Genomic DNA, 14,805 nt, shown 5'->3' on the forward strand with positions numbered 1-14,805 from the left:
TTAGGTTTTTTTGCTGTTGAGTTGTATAAAACAGAGATAGAGCAGCCAACAGGATGGGAGACCTGTGATCCGAGGGACAATGTCCTGAAGATAGTAAGACTGACTAACCCTTGTGCAGCACTCACTGTGGGCACTCTGGGTGTTCACATCAACAAACTCACAACAACCGTATGAGCTCAGTGCAGTTGTCATCCTTGTTTACATGAGACACAACTGAGGTAGAGGGAGCTTAATACTTGTGCAAAGTCACACAGCTTGTAAGAGGGAAGTAGAGATTCAAACCCAGGGAGTCTGGCTCCAGAGCCCTTGCTCCTAAGCACTTCTCCAAACAAAAATAACTTTTCAGTTCATACCTGCTAATAGGAAGAACTCTAGAAAATCAAGGGCCCCCAGGTTTGGACACTGACGTCAGGAGGAGGTTACCCTACGAAGTGAGACTGCTGCATTGCAGAAGTGACCCCTCACAGGGGACCTGGCAGTGTGCCGCTGAGAAGCTCAGTTCTGGTCATGCACCTCCGTGCAGGTGCTGCTCTAGAGGTGGGAACTGGCAGGTGGACGGGACTAACTGCAAGGCCTCGCTGCCTAGTGGGGGGAGGCAGACGGAGAAATAGCTGAATACCGCCATCGTGGTGAGTTCAAGGACAGAGTGACGTCCAATGTGCAACAATAGCGTGATGGAGGGATGTGAGCCCAGCCAGCCTGGAGCGAGGTGGGAGGCAGAGAAGGCTTACTGGAGAAGGTGAGGTTTGACAGGGTTCTTTCAGGATGAGTAGAAGTTCACTGGAAAGAGCATTCCAGGAAGGCAGAACAGCAAAGGTCTAGGATGATTAAAAAACACAACAAATCAAGCAAACAAACAAAAACAAAACACTAGGAGTTTACTGTTATAGGGAAATAAAGGTGAAGCCTGAAGAGGTGCATGATGAGGCTGGAGAAGGAGGCAGGTGAGATTTTAAAGGCTGTAGCTGCTGGGCCAAGAAGCTTGGAGTTTGTCCTGTAGATGAAGAAGAGCTACTGAAGGTTTGTAAATATGGAGAGTGTGCAGGCAGGGTGTGTTTTGGGTAGATCGCTGGTGACTACATGACTAGAGGCAGTCAGATCTGCAAGGAAGTCTTTCGCAAAAAGAGATTGTAGAACAATCTCTTGTAGAACTTACAAGTTCTGTAAGGTGTTCCTCAAAAACTAGGTGTCCTGGTCTAAGAGTTCTGGGTGACATTTGTTGTGACAGTCCCCTCCTGGACATTCACACAGTACTTTCTTGTGTGAGGGCTCTGAGAAGTCTGCAGCACAGAAACCTGCAACTGTTTTAGGTGGAGCCTGTTTGCTCTGTGGGGAGCCGGTGTCGTGGGCAGTTGCTGTCACTGTGCAAGAGAAGACAGGGCAGTGTTGAAAGGAATGGATTAAAAATATTAAGGAGCACAGCACAAACCATATAATTAGTTAGAAATGGCTCCTGTCCTCAAGAAGCCAAGGGACAACCATTTAAGGCATTTGTAACTTTTTATTTGACCCTAAACTGCTTTGTAATCCTTTCACAATATATTGGAAAATTTGGCTTGTTGATCCAAATTTGGGAGGAATTTGTAGGTTTTCGTTTCCTTTCTCTTGGATCGTCTTCAGGTGCAATGGTTGCTTCTAACAACTATTCACTGATGTGACCTGCTCTGTCCCAGCCTGGTAGCTAGGTGTAAGGAAAAAGGCAACTAGGGATTGAATTTTGAAGAAATAAAGGTACAAGAGCAAACATTCACCAGTTGTTTCCTTCACTGATGAAGCTCATGCAGGCAAAAGGAGGGCACATCCCTGTACATCATATCTTGCAATATGTAATATTCCATTACATTGTTTAAAAAAATTTTCAGGAGGGAAAGTTATTCAGAACTTGGATTGATCAGACATGGGAGGTGAGGAAAAGAAGGTGAGGGAGACCCAAGGCTGCCTCAGGGTTTGGGCTGGAGAGGCCTGGTGGACAATGGGGCTGCCATCGGGGGAAGTAGCGGGTAGGGGATGGGGGAGTCCAAAGTGAGTTTGGACAACCTGAGTTGGATGTCCTGGAGGGAGATCCAATTAGAGGCTCAGATATCCAGGCTGGAGCGGAGGGATGAGACTGTGATGGGGAATCATGGGACTACAGGAGGAGATCGATGTCACAGGAGAGGGTGTGGTCACCAGCGAAGGCACAGAAGGTGAGGAGAGAGGTGGGCTCATGCTATGGAACCTTGGTAAAAACCTGCCAAGTGTGGTCAAGGCGACTAGAAGACTTCCTCTGGAAGGAATGAAATTAGAGCTGTAACCTAGCCAATTTTACTGCACTGTGAGAGTCTGAAAAAGGATGTGGAATCCTAAGGGCCACTGGTTGGTGGAGTGCCTAAGAAAGGGCTGCCAACAAGCCCAGTCTCCTCCTCCTGCCCCTCCTCCAAGTTCTGTCCAGGGGAGGAAGCAATTCCTGTGTCTCATAGTTATGGGGATTCTAATTGCTAGAGATGTGGGGCAGAGAATGTTCATGAGGCCTTTGTATGGCCGGGATGAGATATCACTGAAGACTCAATTTCCTCTGCCTTGACTTGATGCTCACCAGCCTTCTGATTAGTAATTTGGGTTTCTGGGGAGGCCGGAGAGGTGGTGGTGCTCTGGAGAGCTCAGACAGGAATATCTTGTCACCAAGAAGTGCCCTCCCCTGGTGGCTCAATAAATCGGAGCCTGGCTGGTACCTCAGTGTCCTGTGAGCCTGGTTCATATGTCTTTCCTGAGCCTGACGAATTCTAGGTACCCTGACAGGCCAATGGTAACTGCAGGAGACACTCGTGTGAGGCTCAGAGGGGGCAGGCAGCAAGCGCTCACTTTGGCAACTGTCCCTGAGGGCAGCACAGCTGTTTTGGGAAAGAGATGGTTTTCATGAGAAGGATAAAAAACAAATGACCTTAGAGAAATGGGATATAAAGTGGAAGCATGCTATTAAATTATTACAGGTCAGATAGATGTCAATCATGATTACAACACAGACACAGACCTTGAACATCAGAGATCGAAGGAGCACATGGAGCATTACCCAAAAGCTGCAATGGGAAGGAGTTTGTGCCCTCACAAAGGTGGGGAGAATATTATTGAGGAAAATTTCATCCAGCTTGTAGAACAGTCTAAATAACCATTGCTGCTTAATAATAATATTGACAACAGCAATAGTAAGTACAGCTAACCCTGGAAAGTTTTCTCAGTAGCAAGCACTGTCTGCTTTACATGTACTGTGCTAACTCACTTAATCTTCACAGTGCCCCTGACATGGGTACTGTTATCCCCATTTGACATGTGAAGGAATAGAAGCACAGAGAGTTGAGGAACTTTTAAGGACACACACCACACGTCCCTCCCTAGTGGCCTCCTCTGGGCTGCCCCACCTCTTCAGAGACTCTCCAGAGCCCGCTTCTCTCTGCTCCCTGGCACGGCTTCCCTCCTCACCCTCAGCGTGTGCTGGAGGCCTGGTTGTTCCCCTTTGCATATCAGTTCTCCTCAGTGAGACACGGAATGCCTCCAGGGCAGGGCCACTGCAGAGATGTGAGGCTCAGTCCTGCCTCTGCCCAGCCCTGCCTGTAGATTCATGTGGGCAGTTCTAATTGAGAGCAGGCTGGATGTTATCAAATGGAAGGAACTGTTCCCCAAAAACTCTGTAAGTTATAAGAACACAAGCAGTACTACCTAGGGATCCCTCAAACCAAGCGTCTTTCAAAAGGTGAGAGAATACCATGGAGCTTTGACATCTTAAGGGCCCCATTCCTGAGCCTTTTCTGTCCCCAGTGTTGGCAGTTTATTAACATGTTTATATCTTTAAATATGAACATACATTAGCCATCACCTATGATCCATTACCATTGTGAAAACATTTACAAATCCATGACATTTGGTTTAGGCCTAGACAATGCCTCTCAGCCTTGACTCCACATTGGAATCACCTGGGAAGCTTTTAAAGCCAGAGTGATGCTGAAGGCTCCCACCTTCGGGGGTCCCAATTTAATTGGTTTGGGTTTAGCCTGGGCATCAGGCGTTTAAAACTCCCCATGTGTGAAAGCTGCTGGAAAATAGATAAAACCCATCATGGTCAGAGCCCCTCACAGCTCTTAGGCTTCTGAAGGTTGAGAGTTTGGCCCCAACTTGCTCTATAATAGATAAGATCTAGTCTTGGGAAAACGCCTCCCCAGGAAGCTGCATTCAGACCTTCATCCAAGCAGCTTGCTGGGGTAAAACTGACGTGTGTGAAACATCACCTGGGGTTTTATTCAATGTCTTTTTCATCCCTTTGCAGAAAAAAGGTTTGTTTCACATGCTGCTAGGAACCTTCTGAGGGACAGTGAGTGGATGCTCAAAAACTGAGCAGAGGCATGGGCCAGCAGTAAAATAATAGTTAACATGTGGTGAGTACTTACTATAGGCCGGGCACTATCAGAGCACTTTGCGATATTAATTCACTTCACCCTCACAACAACCCGATGAAATGGATACCATTGTGCCCATTTTATTGATAAAGAAACTGAGATACAGAGAAGTTAAGTATCTCACCTAAGGTTACGCAGCTGGTAAATGCCACAGCCAGGATTTGCAATTTGATTGTTTGGGCTCTGAAACCAAATGTAAGACAATAGAACACTGCCTTCTCTGGGAGACAATAGGACAGTGGTGGGGCACGGCTGGAGTGGACTTTGTGTGCTTCTGGGGACCACCATACCTTTTTAAAAGGCTCTTTGCAGTGGGTCTAGGTCTCAGTCGAGCAGGGAGGGCCATGGCCCAGCAGCCGCCGTGCCGTCACTCTGGGGGGGCTGCTCTGCCCATTGGCTGATAGCCTTGGGGGAATTCGGGGCGCAACACAGGCCGTTCCAAATTTAGTTGCACAGGCAGGAAACATGCTGATTCAAGAAGAATTTGGATTCCCGTACGGGTTACAGAGCAAGATCCAGTGTTAAGGGAAATAAGGAGGCTTGGGGGACATCATTGTCCTTTTCATTTGGGTGTCAAAGGGCACAGCAGGACCTTCCTGAAACCACCCCGTGGCGCAGCTCTCATAGACGGATGGCTGAGCTGGCAGGTCATACGTAGGCTTGAGGCATTTCAATCTTCTGTTTGTTTATGGCCGATGGTTATCTTTACTGGTTAGAGGTAACAAGAATGTTTCTTGCCTTTGTGCACTAAGGTAGCAATTCCATACCAGAAATACTTGGGTTCTGAGGGTTTTTTTTTTTTAAGTTTTCTTATTACAAAAGCGATATCCACTCCTTGTAGAAAATTTAGACAATACAGATAAGCCAAGAGAAGAAAGTAAAGCTTCCCCAACCCCAAGTCTAAGAGTAATCACTGTTAGTGTTTTGGTTTGTAGCTCTTGGCACACATTTGGTACAATTTTAGTTTGTATCTTTCCAGTCTTTTTTACTCTGAGTTTGTAAACTCCCTCCCACCCCCAAAATGAGGTCTTTTAATATATCCTGTTTCCTGCAAACACCGCTGCAGACTCTCTGGAGTGATACTAAACAACTGTCTTTACATAAGGGATCAAGCCGGGCCCAGCTACGACACCCAGCACCAGGCTTTAAGTCATCAAAGGGCAGAGGCCCCCGGCCAGAAGGAAGAAGGTTCGATAGGCGACAGACTGTCCACGTGGGAAGTTTCTATATGCAGCAATCCCTGCTAACGCTGGCCAGGCCTCTCCAAGTGGCCTGGCCTGGGTCCCTCAGACTCGGATATCTCTGAATCCCTCCCCTCCACAGCCCTGATGATTAACCACAAAACCAAGGTAACAAAAGCATTCATACAAAAGTCATAAATCCGAATAATATTTGTAAAAGGGCTGCTTTAAGAGGTACTTAGAATCAAGTTCTGCTGGCAGACAGAGTGCTGGCAGACACATGGAACATTCACGCTCACACAGCCCGCCTCATCCCCTATGTCTGCCTCACACCATACAGCATCCTGGAGCACTGGGATGAACAGTTCCTCATTTGACCTTCCCAACCATCCAGAAAGGCAGGTGGATATTATCATTTCCATATTACTGATAAAAACATTGAGGCTCAGAGAGTTTCAGTGACTTGTATAAGGTCAGAGGACTAGTAAGTTATAGAATCATAAATTCTCATAAGTGAGAGAGAATCAAAAAGTTCATCTACACCAGGGGTAACCAATGAGATTAGAAGTGAATGTTGACTCCGATCCAGTAGTGACCACTGGGGCACTGGGTGAACAAGGATGGGATTAGTGTGAAATAGTAATGGCTGATATTTCTTTTTTTCTTAAACAGTTTTATTGAGATATAATTGACATACAACTAGTCACACATTTAAATTGTACAATCTGATAAGATTTGACATATACATACACTCGTGACACCATCACCAGGATCAAGATAGGAAACATATCCATCACCCATGAAAGTCTCCTCCTGCCGCTTCTGAATCCTCCCCTCCCCTGTCTCCATGTCTCCCCGTTCCCAAGCAACCACTGATGTGCTTTCTGTCACTATAGATTAGTTTGTTTTTTCAGGAGTTCTATGTAAATGGAATCATATTTTTCTGGTCTAGCTTTTTTTTGTTCAGCATAGTTATTTGGAGATTGATCCAGGTTGTTGTTTATGTTAATAATTTTTTTCTTTTCATTGCTGAGTAGTATTCCATTGTATGTATATATCACAATTTATCTATTTGTTTGTCTATAAGTGCTTGGGTTGTGTACAGTTTTTGGCTTAAGAGCTTAATATTTCTTGAGTACTTACTTTGGGCCACACACTCTTCTAAGTGCTTTACATAGATATCAAATCATTTAGTCACTCAGCCAATTCCAGGATACCAGGTAGGTATTCTGCTCCTTTATCTATGAGCTGACTGAAGCACTGCATGGTTGAGTAACCTGCTCAAGGTCACGCAACTGTCAAATGGCAGAGTCAGGATTCAAACCCAGCAGTATGATTCTTGAGCCAACATCTTCAACTGTCCTGTCAACTGCTGTGATCACTTAGTAATGCCCATCACAGGCAGGGCTGGGGAGATGGCAGCTGTACCTTGTGTTTGCAGTACCCAAGCTCTTAGTAACTGTCGTCATTTGTCATCTAAACTGTCTTATCGCATGTTGAAGTCTCCTTACAACATCCATTCCAGCTGTTCCAATGGAGAACATTTCTAGGTATGAATTTGTTCAGCACTAGAAATTTCTGTTCCAACAATGGAGTATCATAACACAGTTGGCTTTATTTTTTTAAAGGAATATTTTTGGCTTTTGAAAACAAATCAGTGAAAATCAGAACATATGATTGTCACTGAGTAGTATCACCGAGTAGTATGTTTGTATCTGAGAGTTAAAAAAGAGCAACAGCTCTTTTCTTGACAGTACAACTGGAAATGACCCAACCAGCCCTTTTGTGAGTGTACAGGGCTTTCGTGGAATGCCTTTTCAGAAAAGTGGTTTTGTTTCTGCTTTTGATTCTTTTTGGCTCCTCTTCCTCAGTTGCGAGGATACCGTGTGAATTACAGCGATGCCCCACAGCTCTGAAACAGAGCGGGGCTCTCCCTGCCACTTGAAACCCTAATGCTTAAGCGTTCATATAAAGAAGATTTTGTTTCTTCGACAGAAGTGAGGGCCACGGCTCCGTGGCTAGGGATAAAGGAAGGGCGTTTCCAGCCATGCCAGGATGCACTGTAAGTAATAACGTGCCTGGGGACGTCCTGCCTGCTGAGCCTGTCTTACTATTCAGCTATCAGACTTTGATTTCGGTTAAATAAACATGAACTTGAGGACAACCAGCTTTTCTGCATCTCTAGTCAGGGAGTTGTAGGAGCAAGGTTGAGCTGGCGGTTCCAGCAGTGAGCTGGTGAAGCAAGGTGGACTGGTATTCAGCCAAAAGGGGAGAGAATGCTTAGTGGATATCTACTGGGTGTCTGGCCCTGTGCCTGGGCTGGGGGTGCCGTGGTAGATGTACCAGGTGTTGTCCCTGTGCTAATATAGTCTCATGGGGAAGCCAGATGTTCTGGAAGAAAGGATGCAGTTGGAATAGACCCCAAGTGTGATCCGTTCTGTGAAGAACAAGCATAGAGCTCAGAGCAGGAACATGCATGGGGCTGGGGGCGGAGGGAGCAGTCCTGAGTTGGGGCCTAGTGAAGGCTTACCTGGACCGGGGACATTTAACTGAGACCTGAAGTGTGAATCACGATTAGCCAGATGAAGAGCCTGTGTAGAGGGTTAGAAAGAGGAGTGTTTAAGGCAGAAAAACAGCAATGTGAGAGAGCCTCAAGTTCTCCTGGGGAAACAGAAAAAAGGTCATTGAACTGGAGCAGAAGAGCAGGAGGAAAGGCAGGGCCAGGGGAGCCCCATTTTGCCAATGAGGAAAATGAGGCCCTAAGAAGTGAACTAATGGGGCCAAGCTTTTGTAGCTGGAACTCACAGTCATCACTCATCTTCATACAGCATTTGACCATGTTGTCCCACTTTATTCCTATCAGTCCTTAAAAATGTGCCCATTTTAGAGATAAAGAAACTGAGGCTCAGAAAAGGTTTGCTCAAGATGACATAGCCCGAAAGCATCAGAGTCAAGACTTAAATGCCGAAGTTCCACCTCCAAAGCTTTCAGTGCCTTGGCAGTGGCTCCCAAACTTGCGTTGAGTGTGAGAAAATACTAAGGAGCTTTAAAAAAAGAAAAAAAAAAGCAGGTCCTCTGGCCTCAACCCCAGATTATCTAACTCGGTGGGGCCTTGGGCAAGTCACTGATCCTGAACGTGATCTGCAAAATCAGGGAGCAGGTCCTCACGTTCTGTGGTGAGAGGTCAATAGATAATGCCTAACCCCGAAACATAAGTGGCATTTGAAGCATGGTGTTGGGTGGAGTGGAGCTAATCAGCCAGATACAGGAAAAGACCGCCTCTCGGGCGGGAGAGGTGGGGTGAGCGCTAGGAGACTGCTGTTTGTCTTCAGAAACCTTATAGAATGAGCTGACTCTTTAACCTCTATGTAACTCTAACCTTGACAAAAAATTTTAAAAATTTAATATAAACGATGGGGTTGTGGGGTTGGACTAGACAACCCCTAAGACCCAATCTCCCTCTATCGTTTTGTGCTTTGTCAAGATTTCTGATTAAAATTCAAATTCAAGAGAAGTCTTGCCTGTTGTGCTGATATTCTCAGAACTAGTTAACTGGGTAACAGCAAAGGAAGAGCAAGGTGGCAAAGAGGAAAGGGGAGGGCGTAGGAGAAACAACGCCTGTTGAGCCTGGAGTGGACCCAGACGCTGTGCTGAGCACACCGCTGTCTTCATTTTGTTTAGCTGTCATTGCAACCCTGGGAGGTGGGTTGTTATCATCCTGAGTGTCAAGATCAAGGAAGTTAAGTCATTTACCTGAAGAAACACAGCCGATGAGGGTCAGAGACGGGATTTGAATACGAAAGTCTGTGGTTGCGCTGACCTTTGATTAAAGCCAAGGGCAACACTTTACCTCCCTGTCCCCTGGAGGTGGTTCTGCAGGAGATGGCGCAGCCCCTACCCTCACCACATTGCGTGGCTTCCTGGTGATCTGATTTGATGTGAGCAGAGGCCTTAGGATACCTATAGGAATAAGGTGTTAGCTTAGAATTCTTTAGAGGCAAGTAAAGAAACCCACTGGAGAGATAAACAAAAAGCGGAAATTTGCTTAAAGATACAGGGGTTCTTGAAGAATCCAAGGGCAGGATATGTCTGGATCTTGGGAAGGGTTGGGTCTTGGATCTGGAACATTTCTGAAACTCTGTGTCTGTTTTCTTCTTTCTGAACATCTGCTAATCAGTCTTTTTGTTTGTTTGTTTCCCTAAATCACCTGGCAGAATATAGCACCTTACAGCTTTCCTCCTCCCCGACCCTAGTGTGCATGTTACCTGTAACAGCTCCAGCCCTAGAGACAGTGTTTCAGTCCGCTGGGCCCTGGGTTGAAACTCCTGGGAAGGCGAATTTGATTGGTCCATCCCTGGTCCAATCAAATTCCAGCTATGGCCAGAGAACGTGGCGACAGTATAAGGATATGCCTGCCAGGGCTCAAGTGTATGCGTGTGGGGGTGTGTCGGTGTAGATCAGCTCGATGAGAAAAAGAAAAGGTAGAGTCGTTTGCGCACAGGCTTTACAAGTCTGACCTACTGGGACATAACACCCTGGAGTTCACTTTCCTTTTCCATTCCTACTTTGCAGAAGAAAAAAGTAAGCCAGGAGTAATGATAAAGTATCATTGAACAAGCAAAAAAAAAAAAGGTTAAATTATATCTACAGTTGCCTTTTGAACCATATATTAGACTGAATTTTTTTGGTTGCATGTGTCAGAAACAAAACTCAGTGTAACTCAAACTAAAAGGAAATTTAATGCTCATGTAAACTGGGAAATACAGATGTTATCTGACTTCAGGCATACGTGGATTCAGGAGCTCAAATAATATCCTCAGGACTCTGCCTTTCTCTCTTACCACCTCTCAGTTCTGCCTCCCTCTCCGTGTTGGCTTCGCTTGTGTCTTCTGCAGATGGCTGCTTCCACCAAGCTGGAAGAAATGACTGCAAGCAACTCCAGCTTAGAGCTCGTGATCCCAGAACAGCGCTTCTCAATATGGGGAGTGGGAGGGCCGCAGCACCCCCTAGAGAGCATCTTGGAAAGTTATGGAGACAATTTGGGCCGTCACAATGGCGGTGGGGAGCTACTGCTTGAATTTAATGCTCGAGATCCTGCAAAGCATGAGACACTGCTATACAAAGAAGAATTGTCTCATGTTCCACACAAATTTCCTTTTTTGTTTTTAAATTCTCATTCTCCTTTCTTTCTTTTTTTTTTTTTGAGGAAGATTGATCCTGAGCTAACATCTGTTGCCAATCTTCCTCGTTTTTCTCCCCAAAGCCCGAGTACATAGTTGTATATCCTAGTTGTAAGTCCTTCTAGGTCTTCCATGTGGGACGCCACCTCAGCGTGGCTTGATGAGTGGTGAGTAAGTCTGCGTGCAGGATCTGAACCAGCCAACCCTGAGCCACCCAAGCGGAACACGCGACTGCAACTACTACACCACTGGGCTGGCCCCCCACACAAATTTCTAATGTCCCACTGGACATTCGTGTAGGTAGAAAGCCAGATTATAACTAACTGAGCCTAGACTTAACCCCATTTTATATATCAAGTCATTCTTGTATGGTTTTTCTTTTTTTTTTTTTTTTGTGAGGAAGATCAGCCCTGAGCTAACATCCGTGCTAATCCTCCTCTTTTTGCTGAGGAAGACTGGCCCTGAGCTAACAGCTATTGCCAATCCTCCCCCTTTTTTCCCCCAAAGCCCCAGTAGATAGTTGTATGTCATAGTTGCACATCCTTCTAGTTGCTGTATGTGGGACACAGCCTCAGCATGGTGGGAGAAGCGGTGCGGCCGTGTTCGCCCGGGATCCGAACCCGGCCGCCAGTAGGGGAGTGCGCGCACTTAACTGCTAAGCCACAGGCTGGCCCTGTACAGTTTTTTTAATTGAGATATAATTGACATAACGTTGTTAGTTTCTGGTACACAACAATGATTCAATACTTGTATATATTGGGAAATGATCACCACAATAAGTCTAGTTAACATCCATCACCACACATAGTTACAAATTTTTTTTCGTATGATGAGAACTTGTAAGATCTACTCTCTTAGCAACTTTCAAATATACAGTATGGTATTACTAACTGTAGTCACCATGCTGTACATTACATCCCCAGGACTTATAAGTGGAAGCTTGTACCTTTTGACTACCTTCACCCATTTCCCCCACCCCCCACCCCTTCCTCTGGCAACGACCATTCTCTTCTCTGTATCTATGAGTTCAGTTTTTATTTTTAGATTCCACGTCTAAGTGAGATCATATAGTATTTGTCTTTCTCTGTCTGACTTATGTCACTTGGTGTAACGCCCTCAAGGTCCATCTATGTTGCTGCAAATGGCAAGATTTCCTTCTTTTTTATGGCTGAATAATATTCCATTGTATATTCATACCACATTTTCTTTATTCCTTATCCACTGAGGGACACTTATGTTGCTCCCATGGCTTGGCTATTGTAAATAATGCTGCAATGAACATGGTGGGTGGGGAGCAGATATCTTTTTGAGTTAGTGTTTTCGTTTCCTTCAGATGAAGACCCAGAAGTGGAATTGCTAAATCATATGGTAGTTCTATTTTTAATTTTTTGAGGAAACTCCATACTGTTTTCCATAGTGGCTGCACCAATTTACATTCCCACCAACAGTGCACGAGTGTTCCCTTTTCTCCACGTCTTCACCAATGCTTATTTCTTCTCTTTTTGAAAATAGCCATTCTAACAGGTGTGAGGTGATAACTCATAGTTTTGATTTGCATTTCCCTGATGATTAGTGATGTTGAGCACCTTTTCATGTACCTGTTGGCCATCTGTATATCTTCCTTGGAAAAGAAGATCTCCTGTCCATTTTTAAATCAAATTGTTTTTTTGCTATTGAGTTTTATGAGTTGTTTATATATTTTGGATGTTAACTGCTTGTCAGATATATGACTTGCAAATATTTTCTCCCATTCATTAGGTTGCCTTTTCATTTTGTTGATGAATTCCTTTGCTGTGCGGAAGCTTTTTAGTTTGATGTAGTCCTACTTGTTTGTTTTTGCTTTTGTTGCCTTTGCTTTTGGTGTGAAATCCAAAAACTCATTGCCAAGACTATGTCAAGGAGCTTACCACCTGTGTTTTCTTCTAGGAGTTTTATGGTTTCAAGTCTTACACTATACCCCAAAATTATTAGACTTGAATGTAAGACAGTGGTCCAGTTTTATTCTTTTACATGTTGCTGTCTAGTTTTCCTAGCACTATTTATTGATGACAATGTCCTTTTCCCATTGTATATTCTTGGCTCCTTTGTCGTTAATTAATTGACCATATGTGTATAGCTTTATATCTGGGCTCTCTACTCTGTTACATTGATCTTTGTCTGGTTTTATGCCAATACCATACTGTTTTGATTACTATAGCTTTAAAATAGTTTAAAATCAGGGACCATGACGCCTACATCTTTATTCTTCATTCTCAAGATTGTTTTAGCTATTTGGGGTCTTTTATGGTTTTGCACAAATTTTAGGATTCTTTTTTCTACCTGTTTCTTTAAAAAATGCCGTTGGAGTTTTGATAGGGATTGCATTGAATCTGTAGATTTCTTTGGTGGTATGGACATTTTAACAATATTAATTCTTCCAATCCATGAGCACAAAATATCTTTCCCTTTGTTTGTGTCGTCTTTAATTTTTTTCATTTTTTCATCAATGTCAGGATATAGTTCTTTCTCTTTCTTAGTTAAACTTATTCCTAGGTATTTTATTCTTTTTGATGCAATTATAAATGAGATTGTTTTCTTAATTTCTCTTTCTAATAGTTTGTTATTAGTGTATAAAAATGCAACAGATTTTTGTATATTGATTTTGTATCTAGTGCCTTTACTGAATTGTTAATTAGTTCTAACAGTTTTTTGGTGGCATCTTTAGAGTTTTCTATATATAATATCACGTCATCTGCAAAGAGTGACAGTTTTAGTTCTTCGTTTCCAATTTGGATGCTTTTACTTCTTTTTCTTGCCTAATCGCTCTGCTAGGACTTCCAATATTATGTTGAATAAAAATAGTGAGAGTGGACATCCTTGTTTTGTTCCTGATCTTAGAGGAAAAGCTTTCAACTTTCCACTGTTGAGTACATTAGCTGTGGGCTTATCATATATGGCCTTAATTATGTTGAGGTACATTCCCTCTGTGCTCATTTTATTGAGAGTTTTTATCATAAATGGATCCTGGTGTTTTTCAAATGCTTTTCCTGTATCTATTGAGATAATCATATGATTTTTATCCTTTATTTTGTTAATGTGGTATCACATTAATTGATTTGTAGATGATGAACCATCCTTGCATTCCTCAAATAAATCCCACTTGGTCATGGTGTATGATCCTTTTAATGTATTATTGAATTTGGTTTGCTAATATTTTGTCGTGGATTTTTGCATCTACATTCATCAGAGATATTGACCTGTAATTTTTTTTGCTTGTGGTTTCCTTGTCTCATTTTGGTATCACAGTAATGCTGGCCTTATAAAATTGGTTTGGAAGTGCTTCATCCTCTTCTATTTTTGGAATAGTTTGAGAAGGATTGGTATTAATTTATTTTTTTTTATTTTTAATTTTTTAAAAATAATTTTATTTATTTATTATTTTTTTCCCCAAAGCCCCAGTAGATAGTTGTATGTCATAGCTGCACATCCTTCTAGTTGCTGTATGTGGGACGCGGCCTCAGCATGGCTGGAGAAGCGGTGCTTCGGTGCGCGCCTGGGATCCGAACCTGGGCCACCAGCAGCGGAGCGCACGCACTTAACCGCTAAGCCACGGGGCCGGCCCTAATTTATTTTTAAATGTTTGATAGAATTCACCAGTGCAGCCATCTGGTCCTGGACTTCTGTTTGTAGGGGAGGTTTTTGATTACTGATTTAATATCCTTACTACTAATTGGTCTATTCAGATTTTCTATTTCTTCTTTATTCAGTCTTGGTAGGTTATATGTTTCTAGGAATTTATTCATTTCTTCTAGGTTGTCCAATTTTTTGGTGTATAATTGTTCATACAAGGATCTTCTGATCCTTTGTATTTCTGTGGTATCAGTAGTAACATCTCCTCTTTCATTTCTGATTTTATTCGAGTTCCCTTTTTTTCTTGAAGAGTCTAGCTAAAGGTATGTCAGTTTTCTTCATCTTCTCAAAAAACAAGTTCTTGGTTTCATCTTTTCCATTGTCCTTTTAGTCTCTGTTTCATTTATT

The sequence above is a fragment of the Diceros bicornis genome, chromosome 21 (assembly GCF_020826845.1).
Source record: "Diceros bicornis minor isolate mBicDic1 chromosome 21, mDicBic1.mat.cur, whole genome shotgun sequence".
NCBI classification, from domain to species: domain Eukaryota; kingdom Metazoa; phylum Chordata; class Mammalia; order Perissodactyla; family Rhinocerotidae; genus Diceros; species Diceros bicornis.